The 18,922-nt window shown below is 40.3% G+C and overlaps 1 protein-coding gene across 4 annotated transcripts in view; it reads left to right on the forward strand.

The window, feature by feature from the left end:
* The window catches only part of SORCS2 (sortilin related VPS10 domain containing receptor 2), a 1,257,082-nt gene that overhangs the window by 248,001 nt on the left and 990,159 nt on the right, over window positions 1–18,922 (forward strand). The window lies entirely within an intron of this gene.

Genomic DNA, 18,922 nt, shown 5'->3' on the forward strand with positions numbered 1-18,922 from the left:
TGAGGCTTGGCCACTGACCCTGTTCTTAGAGATTCCCTCAGTCAAGGGGGCCGGTTCTTCCATGCAGAGAGTAGCATGGCATATTGGAAAGGACACGACTTGGGAGTCCACTAGGCTGAAGTCACAGCTTGGAGACCCATATCAAATTCCAGATCTTGAATTTAAGAACCATGGACACATCATTTCCCCTTCCAGAGCCTGACTTTTTTTTTTTTTTTAGTGAGGCAATTGGGGTTAAGTGACTTGCCCAGGGTCACACAGCTAGTAAGTGTTAAGTGTCTGAGGCCAGATCTGAACCCAGGCACTCCTGACTCCAGGGCTGGTGCTCCATCCACTGCGGCACCTAGCTGCCCCAAGCCTTACTTTTCTCATCTGTAAAATGGGCACTTACCACATTACAAAATTGTTGTCGGGAAAGTGCTTCATGTACCATAAATTAACACTATGAAATTGTAAACTGTTGCTGTTTGACTTTCCATAGAGAATCTAGACCTTATAGTAGTCATTCAATCAACAAGCATTTATTAAGTGCCTACTATGTGCCATGCCGTGTACTAGGCACTAGTACAAAGACATAAATCAAACAGCTTACATTCTATTTTCAAAGCTATGAGGTGCTAGAAGGAGCTGTGATTTCATCAGACTAAAGAACTCTGGGGAGGACTCCCTCCAATACAGATCATAGCCATCACTTAGGAGATAAATGGAAGGAGTCCTTTAGAGCCCCCAAAGGTTAAGTGATTTGTCTAAGGTTACACAGGCAGTGAAAGTTACAGGACATGAACCCAGATCTTCTTGACTCTTAAGCCTAAGCAATATCTTTGATCGACCATATGCTGTTTCCACAGCAGCTAGGTGGGGCAGTGGATAAAGCCCTGGAGTCAGGAAGACCTGAGTTCAAAATTGCACCTCAAATATTAACTAATTAGCTGTGTGATCCTGGGCAAGTCAATCTGTGTCTTACTCATTTTCTTTAACTATTAAATGAGCATAATAAAATAAGGTTATTATGAGGATTGTTGTGAGGATGAAATGAGATATTTATAAAACACTTAGCACAGTGCCTGGCACATAGTGGGTAATTAATAAATGCCTTTTTCCTTGCCTTGCCTTGCCTTGCCTTGCTTTGCCTTCCCTCCCCCTCCCTTATAAAGGAAGATACTTGGTACTTGAAGATGAAATGATAACACTAACTAAATTGTGGATGATGCTTCATCCTTATAACTTGATGTGTGGCAGATAGGACAAGTAGCATTCATCCCTCTCATAAAACTGAGCCTCAGAGAGTTGAAATCACTTGGCTGTGTTCACATAATTGGTAAAGAACAGACTGGCTGGACTTTCTAATTCTAAATCCAGTGTATTTTTGTACTTTGGGAACCTGTACTGCCTCCCAGTATATCTTGCAAAACTCACATTTCTAGAGTTCATTGAGGTTTCTAAGAGTGTAGCAGGTATAATAATACATTTTATTCTCCTCACTTAGCAGATCAGGAAACAGGCTCAGAGAGGTTTAGCAACTCTTCTGGAGTCACACAGTTAGTAAGTAATTGGGTTAGTATTTTAACCCAGCTCATTTGGCTCCAATTGGGATCATTTTTCTATGACACTATTTTGCTTCTAGACTTACCTCAATCATCATCAGAATGGTGGGCTATTTGAGTTCATTTTCTAGCAGAAGTGATGAATTGACATAAATTTATTTTCCCTTCCCTGGCCACCCTTGGGATCAACTGTCTGCATTTATAAGGATTTATTTTGAAGCCATGGAACAGAGCCAATCTAATTGGGCTGTGGCTGTACAGAGATGGCACCTATGACCTTGGCCTCATTAGCACTAGGGTCTAATTAACTGAACTAATCAGCTATGATCCTTAGGAAGGTCCCTGGCCAGAATTCTGCTCCATCAGGCTTGGAAAGGCATTGCCATACTGGTGCTTCCAAAATTGCGATTCCCAAATCATAGAGGACCGTAATCATCGGAATGAAATTGTACATTTCTGTGACGTTCTCCTCAATAAAACCCTTTTCACATATTGAAATGGAGAGATTGTTCACCCCATTTAATAGGCACTGAGCAAATTTAAGTGATCTGTGGATTGTCATATAGGTAGTCAATGGGAGAGGCAGGATTTGAACCAGGATCTCCTGACTGCAAGTCCAGTGCTCTTGCCATGACATCATACTCATACTGCCTTCCATCAGTGAAGGACAGTCTTGTATAATATATGCACATGTATCATTCAGTCATAGAATCGAGAGCTGGAAGGAAACTTTGAACCCAATGCATCTACCCTTCTTTTTTTATAGATCAGGAAATAGAGGGTAAGGCACTTATCTGGCATCACATAGCTCACAAAGGTCAGAAATGGGATGTGAATCTGCTGTTTACTTAATGGGCATCCTTTTTTCTGCATATATCTGCATACATTGTACTGAATAATGCTAAGTGGCAAGAACTGTGGAAAATTTGACATTTGAAAGAAAAGTTTATGCAAAAAAGTGGGATTTGAACTCAGGGCTTCTGACTCCAAGTCTTCTTCAATGCCTCATTCTGCTATTTGCTTGATTTAGAGGTGGTACCAGACAAGAGAGCATATAATCTTAGAACTGGAAAGGACCTGAAGGGGGAAGTCACCTAGTTCCACCCCTATGGGAAAAGTGAATGCTCTATAGCTATTCCCATGGTTATACTGCCAGTGCTTGAAGACCCTCTTTGATTGGGAGCTCACTCTCCCCTGAAGCAACTCATGCCACCTTTCTACAGTTTTAACTAATATTCTTTCTGTCTGATGGCATCAGGCAAAGACTAATCTCTCTTTGGAGAGATGGAGAATGTGTTCAGTTACTGATAATGGTGGGGGTGAGGTGGAACACTGGATAGAGTACTGGGGGCTTGGAGTCTGGAATACTCCTCTTCCTGACTTCAAATCTGGCCTCAGATAAGTAATAATTGTGTGACCCTGGGCGAGTCACTTCACCGTATTTGCTTTGGTTTCCTCATGGGTCACATGAGCTGGAAATGGAAATGGCCGACCATGCCAGTGTCTTTGCCAAGAAAACCCCAAATGGGGTCACAAAGAACCAGGCATGACTGAAAACGACCGAGCAGCAACAACACTGATATTGGTGATCATATCTCAGGTGAAGGTTTCCAAAGCAGGTTGTCACAAGAACCTTGATAAATACCTATGATTGTTCCCTGTTTTACAGATAGGGAGGCAGATAATGACTGGACCAAGGTCAGATAAGGGGGAAAAGTTGGCATTTAAATCCAGAGCTTTTGACTTGGAATCCAGTCTTCCCCCGACCCCCCCCCCTCAATAGTGTAATGCAATGGAAAGAGTGGTAGTTCATGAATTCAAATCCTGCCACTCTTACTGCCACTACCTATGTGACTTTAGGCAAATCATTTAACTTCTGTTTTCTCATCTGCAAAATGAGGGGATTGTACTAAATCTCTAAGACTCCTTCCAGCTCTATGTCTATAGAATTAGGAATATCCAATTCTGACATTTAGAAGATGAATGACGATGGGCCAGAGTTTATAATCTGTGAACATAATACTAATACTGCCTACCTCACAGGGTTGTTAGGAGGAAAATGTCTTGGACTCTTCAGAGCTCTCTAGGAATGGAAGCTGTGTATTCTCACTAGGTATAGGTATAACCTTTATTTCTTCATGAAGGGGATGTCTGTGCTATCACATTCTATTTTGACATCCAAAACCACACTATGGTTTCATTCTTTTCTCAGCTTGTAAAAATAAGGAAAGAGCTAATAAAAAAAAGATGGCGCCCTAGAGATTCTGAGACAGAGGAGCTGATGGAAGGATGGGTTAGAACCCAGTCACTGCTCCACAGAGCACAATACAGACAGTAAGCCAGGAAATAAGAAAGTTCATATGGAGTTGAAGAGCACGGGGGTATCCGATGGGAGGGATTCAGTTGGAGTTTGGCCAGGCCATCATTTTTTTTTTTTTTTGTGAAAGGACCCATTGATTCTCAAATGATTATGGAATAATTAGTGTGTCTCTCCCACCCCCTGCCTCCCTTACCACCCTGGGTCATCTAATGGCATATCCTCTCTTGGCTGCCGGAAGAAATGGATCCATAAATTGGATTCCTGCATTAGGGAGGGTTGAACTAGATGACCTTGTGAATCTCTTTTGATGGTGATAATTGTTATTAATAATAATAACAGCTAGCCCTTATGTAATATTTCAAGATTTGTGAAGGTCTTTACTAATATAATCGCATTTGATCTTCAAAACAACCCTATGGGGGGAGGGGTAGTGTATTATTGCCTCCATTTTATAGATGAAGAAATTAAGTCATAGAGAGGTCAACTTACCTAGGGTCACACAGCTAGTAAGTGTCTGAAGGTGGGACTTGAACTCTCCTGATTCCAGGTTCAACACTTTCTCCTCTGCTCCATCAAGTTGTCTCTTTGTGATTTTATGGTCTTATTCTTCAGTTGTTCCCTAACAGCAACACGTCAGATCTTTCAGTGTGGCATGCAGGCGGGGTAGGGAAATGGATTTGAGTCAGGAAGACCAGTCATGGAAGTGTCTGATGCATTCAAATCCTACATTAGATGCTGAATAGTTGAGTGGCCCAGGGCCAGTCACTTAAGTCCATTGCCCTGCTGCTATGCTTTTAATTTTCCCTTGATTTGAGTCCCAGATTCAGGTGACCCAGCATGAGATCATAGATTTGGATTGAGATCATGGGTTTAGAAGTGGATGGGATTGTAGACGCCTCCTCATCTAACTCTTTTTTATTTTGCATGAGGATACTCAAGCTCCGAGAAGATGCAGTTTGCCCAGAGTCATATGGGTAATAAGCAGCAGAACCAAAAGTTCTTTGACCCCAGTCTAGGACTCTTCCCATTAATCTGCCACGGTCTCCCTGTTCTTTATTCCTCTGATTAATTCCCAGGGGAGAGGCCATCAATAAACATTTATTAAGAAGTACCCACTGTGTCCTAGGCACTTTGCTAGGTGCTGAGGATATGAAACAGTTTCTGCTTACAGGAAACTTCAATTCTACTGGGAGAAAGAACCTATCGACCCATAAGTCTATTGTTGAAACCAGACCGGGGAAGGGCCCTGTTCCTTTTGGGCAATCAGTAACAATGTCGCAATTTTGTGAACAAGAGCCTCTTCTAGACTGGCAATAAATTATTGCACTGCATCTGAGGGTCTAGCAAAGCACATCAGGAAGAACACTGGATCTAGAGTGAGAAGTCCAGGGTTCAAATCCTCACTGCCATTTCTCACCTGTGTGATTTTGGGCGTCACAACTCCAGCAGACTGTGCATCTTGACCCTTCTTTGTGGAGTAGGAGGGAGACAATTCTTGTGGTGGGTGCCCTTCTGTTGATCCTCAGGTAAAAAGACAGCTACCCTCCTCTGTGAGATGAGGCTTAGAGACTGAGGCCAGTGACTGCTTCAAAGTCCCATAGTATTTAGGGAGCAGTGCCTGGATTCCTATCCAGGTCCCTCTCATTCTAAAACCAGCGTGCATCCCCTGCTGCCCCTCATCACCCTCCCAAGCAGAGTTGCTGTGTCTTCTGATGGTGGGTAAAGAATTGGGTACTTCATTTCTAGACTGGGTGACCCAGGAATCCCAAATCTGGGGGCAAAGATTTGGGCACTGTAGTCAATAGCTGCTTTCACCAATAAAGGCAACTTGTGCATTCAAAGCCCAAAGTCCCATCTATTGTGAGAAGGGAAGCGGAATCTCGGAATGTGGCCCAGCTGAGTTCACGCTTCACTGTGAATCCTTTTGTCTTTGTACGTGGGAGAGCTGGGCTGGTGTTCTCAGAATTATATTTAAAGCAGAATACTCCTTGCTGTGGACAATTTTCTCATTCTCTGGGTAACTTTCTCCTCCCTTAGCCATAAAAAGCAACGAGAGGGAATAATTAGGTGTTTCTCTAGCTGTCCAATTTGTAGACAGCTGGAAAGATAGATGCACCAAATTCACCTGTGACTTTGAATAGCAAAACACCAAGGCGTCAATCAAATAACTGCCAGTTCTGAATCCGTAGTGTGGGAGCTGAGGAGAACCACTAGAGATGTTTGCATTTTACAAAGGTGGCAACAATAGGCATAATATAATGACAGAGACAATACTTGTCTTTATTGCCAGTTAGGAAGTGCTTTCTTCTCAGAAGCCTGATGATGATGGTGGTGATAATGACTAGCAGTTATATGGTACGTACTGTGTGCTAGGCACTATGCTAAGTGCCTTATAATTCCAGTCACATTTGATCCTCACAGCAACCTGGGGATATAAGGTGCTAATGTTATACTATCATGAAGGAGGTAGGAAAGGTGTGTTAGTGTCCCCCTTTAGAGATGAGGAAACTGAGATGCAGGGAGAACTGGAACTAGAACCTTGCAAGACAGCTAGGTGATTCAGGGGATAGAACATTGGTTCTGGAATCAGGAAGTTGAATTCAAATCCAACCTCATATGTAAACTTACTAGCTCTGTTACCTAGGTCAAATCCCTTAAACTCTATTTGCCTCAGTTTCCTCAACTGTAAAATGGGGATAATAGCAACACCTCCCTTGCAGTGTTATTGTGAGGATTGAAATGAGATAATATTTGTCAAAGCACTTAGAACAGTGCCTGGCAAATAGTAGGCCCTTAATAAATGCTTATTCTCGTCCCCCCCTCTACATTTCCCATCCTTGTTAAATTTAATTCCATCAAAATAAAATTAAATCATTAAGCATTTCTTGTATTCAGAGGTGGGGACACAAAGATGAAAAAATGATAGTCCCTGCCCTTAGGGAGCTTACAATCTATACTTCTTGGAAAGATCCAGGATTTCATCAGCACAGATGTTCTCTTTATTAATGCAGGTGGAAGCCCTGCTAGGTATTTTTGATGGTCTTTTTTGGTCATAGCTGCTGTGGCTAAGAAGCTTGTACTTTCTGATGGCCAACCTCTTGACAAGGAGCCTCTTCACACTTGCTTAGCCTGGTCCTTTGAAGGAAGACATATGGTTCATCACTGGCTCTGTACTCAAAGTTTCTAGTCCAGTAGCACCTTCCAGAGCTTATCCTCTCTTGGTGGACTTTTTGGGGAACCAGAGCCTTCTCCAATCCATTCTGAGGCATCAGAGTGGACTTTAACAGAGAAATGATTCATAATACTATGAGGAAGTTTCTTCATTGTATGCTTACAGAGGAGTGACTGGTGTATACACTAATATACAACTAAATAAAAAAGATGAGAATAAACAATCCCAGGAAGCAAGAAGTTAGTGCAGACACATTTTATTTTTATTTTTATTATTATCTAAAACATGTTTGTGTTGTTCCCAAAGGACGGGGTGAAGGTAATTTGTCAATTCAATAACAATTTACTCAGTTTTCACTAATGTAGCGCATTGTGCTAGAAACTTGGAAAAATATAACCAGCATGGTACAGTGGGGAAAAACCAAACAGAGCCCAAAAAAAATATGAGTTCTTGATCTGAGTTCAAATTCCACCACTGAGGGTCACTACCTTTGTGGCTTCAGGCAAGTCCCAACTTTCCTGAGCCTGATTTTCCTCACCTGTAAAGTGAGAACAGTAGATAAAGGCCCTTCTGATTCTCGATCTGTGATCCTAGGTTTAGATGAGATAGACACCATGGTACAGGGAAAGGAATGCTGGATGTGGAATCAGAGGATTTGGGAAAAGTCTCCTTTCTTCTACTTGCTCCTTCTGTGATGTGGTGCAAGTCACATGACCTCTCTGAGATGGCCTCTCTCACATCTAAATCTATGACTTTTTGATTCTTTACCCTCATGGAATTTATGGTCTCATGGGGGAAAATTACATACGCAGGCAATTTTACCTACGTTACAGTCACAAGTAATTGGGGTGGGTCGTCCATCTGTTGTCAAAAAGCACAGTTTCCCCCTGACTTAGGAACACAGTCTCCTGAATGTATATGACTAAAACCAGTAATTCTTAGTTGGCCAACCCATTGGTGATGAGCCACCCTGACCTTATCTATGCTGGTCATCAGACAACAGACTACAGTCTAGCCCTGGGACTATGCAGATTGGAGTCTGGCCAGTTAGAGAGAACTTCCCTGATTTCAGCTCAATGTACCGAATATCTGCCTAACAATTGGAATTATCCAAAAATGGAACAGGTTGGAGGTATTGTGGTTGGGCCGATGGGACTTGCTTATCCCTAGATGACTTCCAAGGAAGGCTGGAAAGACCTTTCTGGCACCATGCCTAAGAGAATGTCTGCTCAGGTACTACTTGACCTTTGAGGTTTACTAAGATCATGACGCCATCACCTTCCACTTAGTTTGACAGTCATAATAAAAGCTAATCATTGCTAGCATTTAAAATTTGCAAAGCATCTTCAAAATGTAAAAAGTAGATGAGAATTGCACAAGAGGGTTGTCAGGGTCAAATGAGATAATATTTTTATAGTGCTTACCATAGTGTCTGGCATAAGTGCTTTCTGTACAGTGCTTATTTATCTCCCTGTATAAATGCTTATTATTTTTGCATTCCCTTAATGTGGATAAGATGCTTTACAAACCTTAAAAATGAAACAAACCAACCTCCCACGCCCTACAAAACAATATAGAAATTCTACCCCTAATTTTTCTATACATTTGTAGGTCTTCTCTGCTTGAACAACTCTTGCTGACTTCAAAGGGCACAGAGAGTGAGGGAGTCTTCACTTATTCACAGTAGGAAAATGATCCTTCTTTCTTTGGACTTCACTTTGAAACCATCTTAGATTCCCCCCCCCCCCCCGCCCCATTATATTCTCTTTGGCCCTATAGCGATTGTATTTTATCTATCTATGTTTCTTAACTTTCCTAGTCTCCTGGCAAATAGTGAGCTGTGTGTCAGTTGAGAATAGATCATATCTACCCCAGGATCTGATGTCATGTTTGGCACATAGTAGGTGATAAATAACAGTTTGCTGATGGAATACCCAGGGCTGTCCTAATCAGAAAGTAGAACCAGAAATTTTTGAAGGCAGTTGAATCTATTAGCATCTAAGTCTCCTGAAGGCAAGAACTATTTCCTTTCATAGAATCATAGGATTTAGAACATGAAAAGACCTTCGGGGGCATCTAGGTCAATTCCCTCATTTTACAGCAGAGGAAACTGAATCCCAGAGGAAATAACCTTTGTTTCTCCAGCATCTAGGGTAAAGGTATTACACATATAATAGATAGGTTCATTGAATTTAGAGTTGGAAGGATGCTTCAAGGTCACCCATTTCTACTACCTCATTTTACAGAGGGAACTGAACTATAGAAAAGGGAGCTGAGTTGCCTAGAATCTAACAGATAGTAATCAGCGGAGATGGGATTTGAACCTAGGGATTATTACTCCAAATCTTGGTATCTTCCTCCTGAGCCACCTTGCCTTTCAATAGATGTCTGTCGAGTTGAATTGAATTAACTGAGAAGATACCATTGAAATGCTTTATGAAAATATCAGCATTTCTGAGGTGTTTTTCCTCAGCATTAAATTGAGCCAATATCCCAAAGGCAACTCATGCAGATGGTGAGGTATTTCAGATGAAAATATTTAAAACCATCCAGAAGACGTTGTTTGCCAATTTTTGCTGAAAGTGCTGTCATAAATGAGATAGCATTTTGAGAGTTCTTCACTCAAGCTCCTCTTAACCTTAGATCTGGCCTGAGACAATTTAATCTCAATATATATGTTTAAAATGGTGCTCTCATCTGTGCCACTTTCAGGCAGATTTTAGCCTAGGGTAATATTGCTCAAATGAGTTGTAAGGGCCTCAACAACTGTACTTAGGATGGAAATACTGACAAGCTGTTAAATATAATGATGCTATAAAGGAATTAAAACTAACCCCACCAACCATTCTAATTTAGGTAGAGACAGATGGAGAAACTGAATCATGTGTCAGAGAACTCTTTGAAAACATGAAGTAAAATATTACAAATGTAATTACTCAACCTATTTAGGAAACGGCCACTCTAAAGTCGCTTACAATTCCCACTTAGAGATTGCCCATTTATCGGATATTGCTTGTAGCACATGACTCTGCTGGTTGACCCAGGGTGCCCACCCCAGCAGTCACCAGATGCCCAATACTTTTTTATCAAAAATTATAGATTCAAAACCAGAGTCAAAGCTGGCATTAGGAAAGCCAGCTTCTGTAGGGGAGAAGGACAAAGGTGAGAGGTGCCTCTCCTGGCCATCTCCATGCCAATGCCTTCTCTACGCAAAGTATCATCTGCCCTAGAGTCTCTGGATCTTCTGAGTCTAAGAGGTAAACTTTTGTTTTACCTTGCTGAGTCCCACTTCTCAGCTATTCTCATGTCATGCTCATGAGAGTGTCCTTTTCCCCTACTCCCTCAGGCTGATTTTCAGTTCCTTTTTATGTGTTATCTTCCCCCATTAGAATATAAGCTCCTTGAGGGCAGGCACTGACCCTAGCACTTGGCACAGAACTTGGTTCAGAGTAATAATATATGCTTAATAAATACCTTGTTTATCTCTCTTGAATCTTATAACTGGATTAGAGATAATAGTAATTATAATGATAAAAATATCATTTTCATATAGTGGTCTATGGTTTGTGAATCACCTGACCTCTCCCCATAAGCCTTTGAGGAAGGTAGCACAAACATTATTATGTTCATTTCAAATTTGGGAAAACAGACTCAGAGATATAAAATAAATTCCTTAAGGTCACACAGGCAGGAAGTAGCCCTGCCAGCTCTCGAACCCAAAATTTGGGACAATGAGTCCACTGTGCTTTCCATTAAGCAATGCACAGGGTCCTTACATACTAGTTATTGTTGTTGTTGTTGTTTAACCCAACAGGATGCATTTTCTCTATTGTCTTCTGCCTGGGCTATTGCAGGAGACTTGTTATTGGATTCCTGACTTCTGGTCTTTCCCATCCTCCATCCTTTTCCCACACAGTTACCTTAGAATACAAATCTAACCATGCCACTTCCCTGCTCAAGCACCCTAAGTGGCTCCCTATTGCTGTCACATTAAGACTTTTATAATCTCTTCCCCAGCTTATTGTCTATTAATTCATGAGTTTTTCTTCCAATCAAACAGGCCTTCTTGTCATCTCCCAAACTTGGTCTTGCACATCTTGTCTCTCTGCCTTTCATTGATTGTTTGTTTCCTCTCTCTTTTAGAATTACTAGCTTCTTTCAAAGATTCAGCTTCTTGATCTTCCTCATTGTTAATTTTCTCTCCCTCTTCCTCAAATTATCCTAGATATATTTAGCTATTGACATATTCTATTCTCACAGTAGCATTCAAGGTCCTACCCCACCCACACTACACGTTCAAGGAATAAGGGGCTCAGGATCATTTAATTTCAAACAGAAACCATGCAGTGGGAGGTGAGACTATATTCTCACCTTTCATTAGAATGCAGGTGGCTAGTCCTTGAGTCTTCCACTAAACTCCTGGTCCTGACATTCAAGGCCCATTGCAATCTGGCTCCAACCTGTTCTCATACTCACTAGACTAGGGCCTTTGTTTATTGGACACATTTACTACTTTCCTTACTCTTTTTGAGTGTTATGCCTGTGATATCCCTTCATCACCAATTCCTCCATTTGGCCTTTGGAAATCTTACCCAAGTTCTAAGGCTCATCTCAAATGCTGCTTCCTCCAGGAAGCAATCTCTGGCCACCTCAGCTGGGAGAAATCATCCCTTTATCTGAGCTGCTGATAGTGCTTTGAACTTCCTTTATGGGCTCATCCTATTCTAATTTGTATTATATATATATATATATATATATATATATATATATATATATAGTGTGGAGGTGGAAATAAAGCCCATGTCTAACTAGGTCTAAGTGCACATGGGTTTAATTTCCACATCAGTACTTTGGAAAAGTCACTTACTTAGCCTCTTAGTACTCTAGATCTAAAGTGTCAAACTTGTGGGCTGTAGTTGCCTGACAAAACCCTTTAACATAACAAGAACCAGATTAAAATGTAATTGGGAGACATTTAACAAAATAAATTAAAATATAATGCAACATAGATTATGTTAATTTGTAGTTTTCTAAGTCATTATGTTGCTCATAGGAACCCCTTTCTATTGGAGTTTGACACTATGCCTCTATGATGTAACTTTCTAAAGCTATACATCTCAGGGAAAGGGTAGACCTGCATTGATAGAGGGAATTTCCTCATTTGAGAATTCCATGCCAGTGTAATAACAGATCTAGTTCCTATTTCCAGCCTTCATGTCTTTTCAGTCTTATGAAATGCCTGAAGTCAGAGCCCATGTATTATTTACTTTTGTGTCCCACCACTCCTCAATGTACTTAGTTCAGGACCTTACACATAACAGATGCTTAATAATTGCTACTGGGCAGAGGAGTAATGGATTTGGGCAGCTCGTGGGATTATGGGTATATAATTACAGGCAGAGGGAGAATTTGAGGTCCACAGATGTGCTTTTCTCATTACTAGGGCAGGGGTGAAGATATTCAGAATATGGTATGTGATGAGGGGGAGAGTGGAGGTAGTATTTTTTTCTTGGAATGGAGCATCTGGTTCTATTTTGTAATTCCCAACAGATATAGGACAGTGCCCTTGGGTCTCCCAAACAAGACTGGGAAACAAAGCCCCAATCTACTACTTGGCTTGCCAGATACTTGGAGCCATCACTGTGAAACATACAACTGGACTGTGCACAAGGAAATTTTCTGTCATTATAAGTTTTTGCATTACATAGGATGATAAAGCATGGTTGGCGTGTTATTACTTGAATATTATATGGATTCATTGTGGGAATAGTCATACTGATAAGGTCATGGAGTTACAGAGACAACAAAGTACAGTTTGATGTAACCTACTTGGGACAAGAAATAATTCTGATATGGGTTCATTTTTATGAATACTATTCATATGCATATTCTACTGACAGTAGGCTGGTTCAGACAAAGAGAAATATATAAAGAGTGAGAGCATTTATGAAGCACCTTCTTTGTGTTTGGAATACAAATGAACGAGTCAGTACTGACCTTCAAGAAGTTTACATTCTCATTGGGGAAGATAACATACAAAAAGAGAAGAGGGATACAGATATAGAGGTGGGGCCAAGGAGATTAATGAGGAAGAAGAGAAAGAAGAGAAGACAAGAATGAGTCAGGGAATGAGGGAGTGAAGCATGGATGGGGATCTTCCTAAAATGGTGGTCTAGCAAAGGGAACCACTAATTAGGAGAATGTGGCCTTGCTGGGGAGGTCTCCCTGGGGTGAGAAGGCAGTTGATCAGAAAGAAGAGGACTACAGAGAATGAGTTGAGGTATAGGTGAAGCATGTCATTTTTTTCATTGCTCTTTTTTGATGTGTTTTAAATTCTGTGTTTTTAAAGAATAGATATTATCCCAAGAGGAAAAAAAGTACAAATGTTATAACTCTTACAGAGCACACCTCAATGAGTATTAGAGATATATTAGCAGTTGGTGTGGGAAAATCAACTATTTCAAGGATCATTCAAACAACAATGAAAAGCACAAAGGAAAGTGGGATCAAGAACAAAAGCAACACCAAGCACTTATCAGTAATTGCTGTACCACAGCCTAATTAATCCTCATGAAACAAAGATTTTAAGAAAGACCTGGGAGCCAGATGGGTTATTACTGATGTCTCCCTCTACAGTGTGTCATAGACGTTTTGAAGTTGGAAGAATAGCAAGAAATCCAGTTGCAAAGTAGCTTCTATCTTTTTCTATGAAGAGAAGGCTCTTAATCATGGGCCAAATAGTACTAGAGTACTCAAGGTCAGTGGAAGATTACATGTAAAGGAATATGCTATCTGCATCCAGAGAAAGAACTGATAAATAGCAGTGTGTGTGTGTGTGTGTGTGTGTGTGTGAGTGTGTGTGTATACACACATAGAATATATACATGTACACACACATAGAATGATTTTACACATATGTATGCATACACATGCAGATACTTGTGTCTAATGGTAGACATCTCTAGGGTGAGGAGTAGGGAAGAAAAAAAGGAAAAAAATAGAAAAAATGTATGTGATAACTTTATTAAATATTTTAAAGGCATAGCAAATTGTAGATAATACATTTGCAGTTTCATATACAATTATTTTTTATTATACTATGTTATGGAAATGCTTGTTTTATTTCATAAATTAAAAATAAAATAAAAATTAAAAAAATATTATTGTAGTTTTTAATGACCGGAAAAGGGTAATTTTTGTTGATGGAACTCACCTTTTCATTCATGACTGAATTAAAACTTCTAGCAGAAAAAGTTCAATTAAGCCGCTAAGATTTGGGCATCCAGGGGACCTGGAATTCTTGTCTCCATTGAGGGAATGATGAACTTGGATAAATACACTGATATGCTGAAAAGCACATTTTTTCCAGAATTACAGAAATTCCCAAACAGTGGTGGAATATTGCAGTGCTGCTTTCCATCATGCCTCTGCTACATGTCATGAAAGGCTAAGAAATTCATTCAAGAGATTGAGATAAACATGCTTCAAACTTCCTTATTTAAACACTTTTTGAAAACCTATAGACAATAATTCAGGTTTGACTTGGAAAAATGGACCATTCATCAGAGTTATGATTAACATCAATGTGATAAAAGTATGGTTTCATGATAAAGAATGAAAGAATGTGGGTCCCAATCTTGGGAACTCAGTGCTAAGGCACATATAACAAGTTATTGCAGTTAGAGTTATTGCATATTTGACAATTTTAAGATGTAGAAAAATTATGAAGCTTCCTGAATAAGCTTTTATTTTTAATAAATTTCATTTTTAATACATTTATTATGTATATCACATTTTTATTTTAAATAGATTTAATCATTTGACTGTGTCCCCGTTAATTTGCACATTAGTATAAGAAGGTATTAAAAAGAAAAGTGTCACTCATTGGCACTTTATTCTCCCATGTGTTATACCCTAGTTGGTGATAGAACTGGTTTTATTTCTGGTTTGGAACTATCATGCATAGTATATAAAAGTGATGCATTTTCAAAAGATTAGAATACAGTCGAATACACACTCCCCTCAAACCTCCCTGGAAAGGGCTTTAGAGCTGATTTTCCTCCATCTTTATATGTCAACTCTTCTAAAAACCCTTCCTTGCTCTGAAAGTTGAATGTGATTTTACACACTCTCATAGATAGTAATAGCTAAAGTGTATGCAGTGCTTTTAAGGTTTGCAAAATGCATTACTTATATTATTACATTTCATCTGCACAATAAGCCTGGGAGGCATTCCTCCTATGCATTTCTCGGATTCTTAGAGAATCTTAGTTATAGTTGGTAGTAGTATGGTATTAATTATAATAGGCACTGCAATTCTCCTTGTACTTAAAAGTAGATGAATGAATGAATGAATGAATGAACGAACGAACGAACAGGAAAAAAAAACATCATGTTTCTTTGCCTTAAAGACTGACTTCAGTTGATTTTGATTTCCTCTTCTCATTCACTGTGGATCTAAAGGCACAAATTCTCAATTACTTTGTGGATGCCTCCTGTACAATGTGGTTACCAGTTACCTATTTGCCCCTGGGCTGTGGGGTTAAAGTAGTCATTATATTTCCTCTCCCTCCAACACCTTTCAAAGGAAACCACAGCATGGAAACCACTGGCTTGTCTCACGTGTAGTACACTAGTTTATTAAGTAGGCTGTAAAATGTTATAAAATGGAGACTTTAAGCTGGAAGGAAAGCTAGAAAGGGTCTTGGCGCATGGAACATAGGATGTCAGGACTGGCAGGGGCGTTAATTAGAACAGTGAATATAAATACGAAGACTGGAAGGGAGCAGAGAAATCTAGCCTATCTCTCACCTGGTATGTGTCTTGTCCCCTGGTAAATTGTAATGAGAGTAGGTTCTACGTTTTTATCTAAATCTTATACGTCCCCTAGAGCTGCCGAGCATAGTGTTCTGCACACAGCAGATACTTGATATGTGTTGGTTGAATTTTATTTTGAATTTACGTGAGAGGAAATTGAGACCCACAGAGGTGAAGCCCAAGGTCACATGGCAAATTAATCATAGATAGAGTCAAGATGGGAACTCAGGCCCCTTGACTTCCACCCCATTCATTGTTCTTGCCCCAGCAGGGTATGGCTCTTGTCCTGTTTCTTATTTTGTGAGTGGCTGTTTAGGATGAAACTCAATGTTCAGGAACCTAAATAATAATGGTTCCAGATAAAATAACTGTCTAGATCAAGATTGATTTGCCTTCTGCCCGAATCCTTTGTTCCAACTTTCTGTTAAAAAGAAAAGGCTTCTAAAAGTGTTTATTTCAAACCATATGAAAGTAATAAGCAGACAGCCTACGGGGTAATACCTTCTACATGAATCTGTCTTTATCTTGTGGTCAGCGTTGCTTTCCGTCAAAATATTTCTCCTCACTAGGCTGGTCTGGTGTGGGAGAGAGCCCAAAGGAAACATCTTTTTTTGCTGCCTGGAACAAGTGGGGGCAATTTTGTCTCAATGGTTTGTATTATTTATGGAAATAATGGCAGATGTTTATATGCTGCCTAACATATTATCTCATTTAAACCTTGCCGCAAGGGTGTGAGGTAGGTACTACAGGCATTATTTTCCCCATTCTACTGAAATGGGACAAAACTGAGTCTCAGAAAGGTAAACACATAGGTCTCTCCTGATGCCAGGTGCAGCACCCCACTACCCCACCAAGTAGGATTCCCAGAGGTGGTTACTTAGCATAATAGGTTTTAGTGGTTCCAGCTCTGAATATTCTTTCCATAAAACTATGCTGAGATCTGTATGTTTCTTTAATAGTTGTCTAGTTCAATTTTCCTCATTTTATAGATGAGGAAACTGAGGGTCAGAGAGAGGGTAAGTGCCTGGACTGAGGTCTGCAGATGGCACGGAGCAGAGCCAAGATGCTAAACCTGGTTCTGTGACGTCAATCCCAGAGTTCTTTCCTCCATACCTTGCTGCCTCTCCAGGCTTTCATATTAAGGTAGCCAAAGCAACAAAATCAAATGGAGATTAATTTCCATAAGCATTTTACTGCATGGAGTAGATTTTAGTCACAGGTAGGATAAGTATTTATTTTAACCCATAACTCCTTAACCTGCCTAACTTCACACTATGTCAGTATAAGTTTGCTGAGGACGATGTCTTCTTTACTTACCTGCATGTCTAATGGTCTGACTGTGGGTTGTGTATTTCCCCAAATGTGACTCGTACAAAATTGAAGCACAGTTGATAATTGTTTTTCCTTTTCACCAACTGTGTGCCAAATTTTCCCCCTCCTTTCAAAGCGATCTCATTTTAGGGTTGGGACCTGTGTTTGAACCTGTAGGGTCCATAGCTTAGTTTTATAGCAGAACATTGTCATACATTCTTAGTAATATTTGGAAAGCATAGAGCAACTTGGATGTTAGCACTTTGAAGCAACCAGGATGTGGAGGGCACTTAAACCATGTTATTGGACGCAGAATGTTGGATCTGGAAATTGCCTCAGAACACAGAATGTCCAGGCTGTGAAAGGACATCAGACTGTAGAATGTCAGAACTGAAAGAGACCTTAAAACAAAGAATGCTAGAGCTAGAAAGGACTTTAGGGCACAGATATCAGAGATACAGGGCATGTTAGAAAGAAGGATGTTAGAGATGAAAGGGAATTTTAGAATCTTAGTACATGGAACTTTGCATGTCATAGCTGGAGGAGTCCTTTAGAATACAGGATCATTGTTGTGGGGAGGACCTTAGAACATAGAATGTTGAAGCTGGAAGGAACCTTAGCAACCATCTGGACTGACACCCTCATTTTACAGATAAGGAAATTGAGGCACATGGAGGGTAATACATTCATCCGAGTACACACAGGTGGAAAGTGGCAGAGACAGGAATCTTGGGCACCTAATCCAGTCCTCTTTTCATTGCACGATCTTGCCTTTTCCCAGTTACTAAAGCTGACTGATATGATCTAGGTGAGCAAAAAGCTTGTCTTGTCATTTTGGGCAGTAAGGAATGTATGAGCTGGGAGTAGGACATGAAACTTCTAAGCAACAGATTTAAATCTGTTTTCACCAACTCAAACTTACTTTAAGAAAAGAAAAAAAAAGAATTCTCTCCCCTGGAAGTTCCAGAAAGTAGAGAAGGAATGCCTTATTTATAGTTTTCCTTGTAGAGGCTTCCACTTTGCCTGGAGAACATATTTTTCTTGTGGAATCTCCCTTGAGAGTAAAGGGGATTTTAAAGGGGAAAATGCTTCAAAAGTTGAAATGCTTTGCAGAACTAAAATATGTCAAAATAATTTCTCCAGACTTTATAAGGTCTCAAAGCTGTTGGGTTTTCCTACCTTGAGGGATGCATATGGACCCTCCTCTTCCTTCTTTTGACTTTTCCACTCAATCTCTCTCCTTGTTCTCGCCTTCATCCAGTTCTTCCTTTATAGAGCCTAGGGTTTTGAGCTGAAAGGGGCCTTAAAAGATCATTATATCCAACTGCCTGATTTTACATGAGGGACCTAAGTAAAAGGGAGGGGAAATTACTTGGCCAGGGTCAGCTAGCTGTAAAGAGTCTGTGGCAGGATTAGAACTCATCTTCCTGATCCCTGGTCCAATACTTTATCCATAGCACCGTACCCCCAGCTTCCTCTGAGAGAGAGAGACAGACAGACAGAGAGAGAGACAGAGAGAAAGACAGAGAGAGAGACAGAGAGAGAGACAGAGAGACAGAGACAGAGACAGAGACAGACAGGAGAGGGAGGGAGGGAGGAAGAGAAGTGAAGTGATTTGTTCAGGTTCATACAACTAATTTGTGACAGGGCTGAGGGTGGGACCCAGATTTTTTTTTAACCTATATCAGGTCCTCTTTCCATTACATATTTTAAAAAAGGCAAAAAAAAATCTGTGACTGATTGTGAAGGACTCTTTTC

Source organism: Dromiciops gliroides, chromosome 6, assembly GCF_019393635.1.
Source record: "Dromiciops gliroides isolate mDroGli1 chromosome 6, mDroGli1.pri, whole genome shotgun sequence".
Lineage (NCBI taxonomy): Eukaryota > Metazoa > Chordata > Mammalia > Microbiotheria > Microbiotheriidae > Dromiciops > Dromiciops gliroides.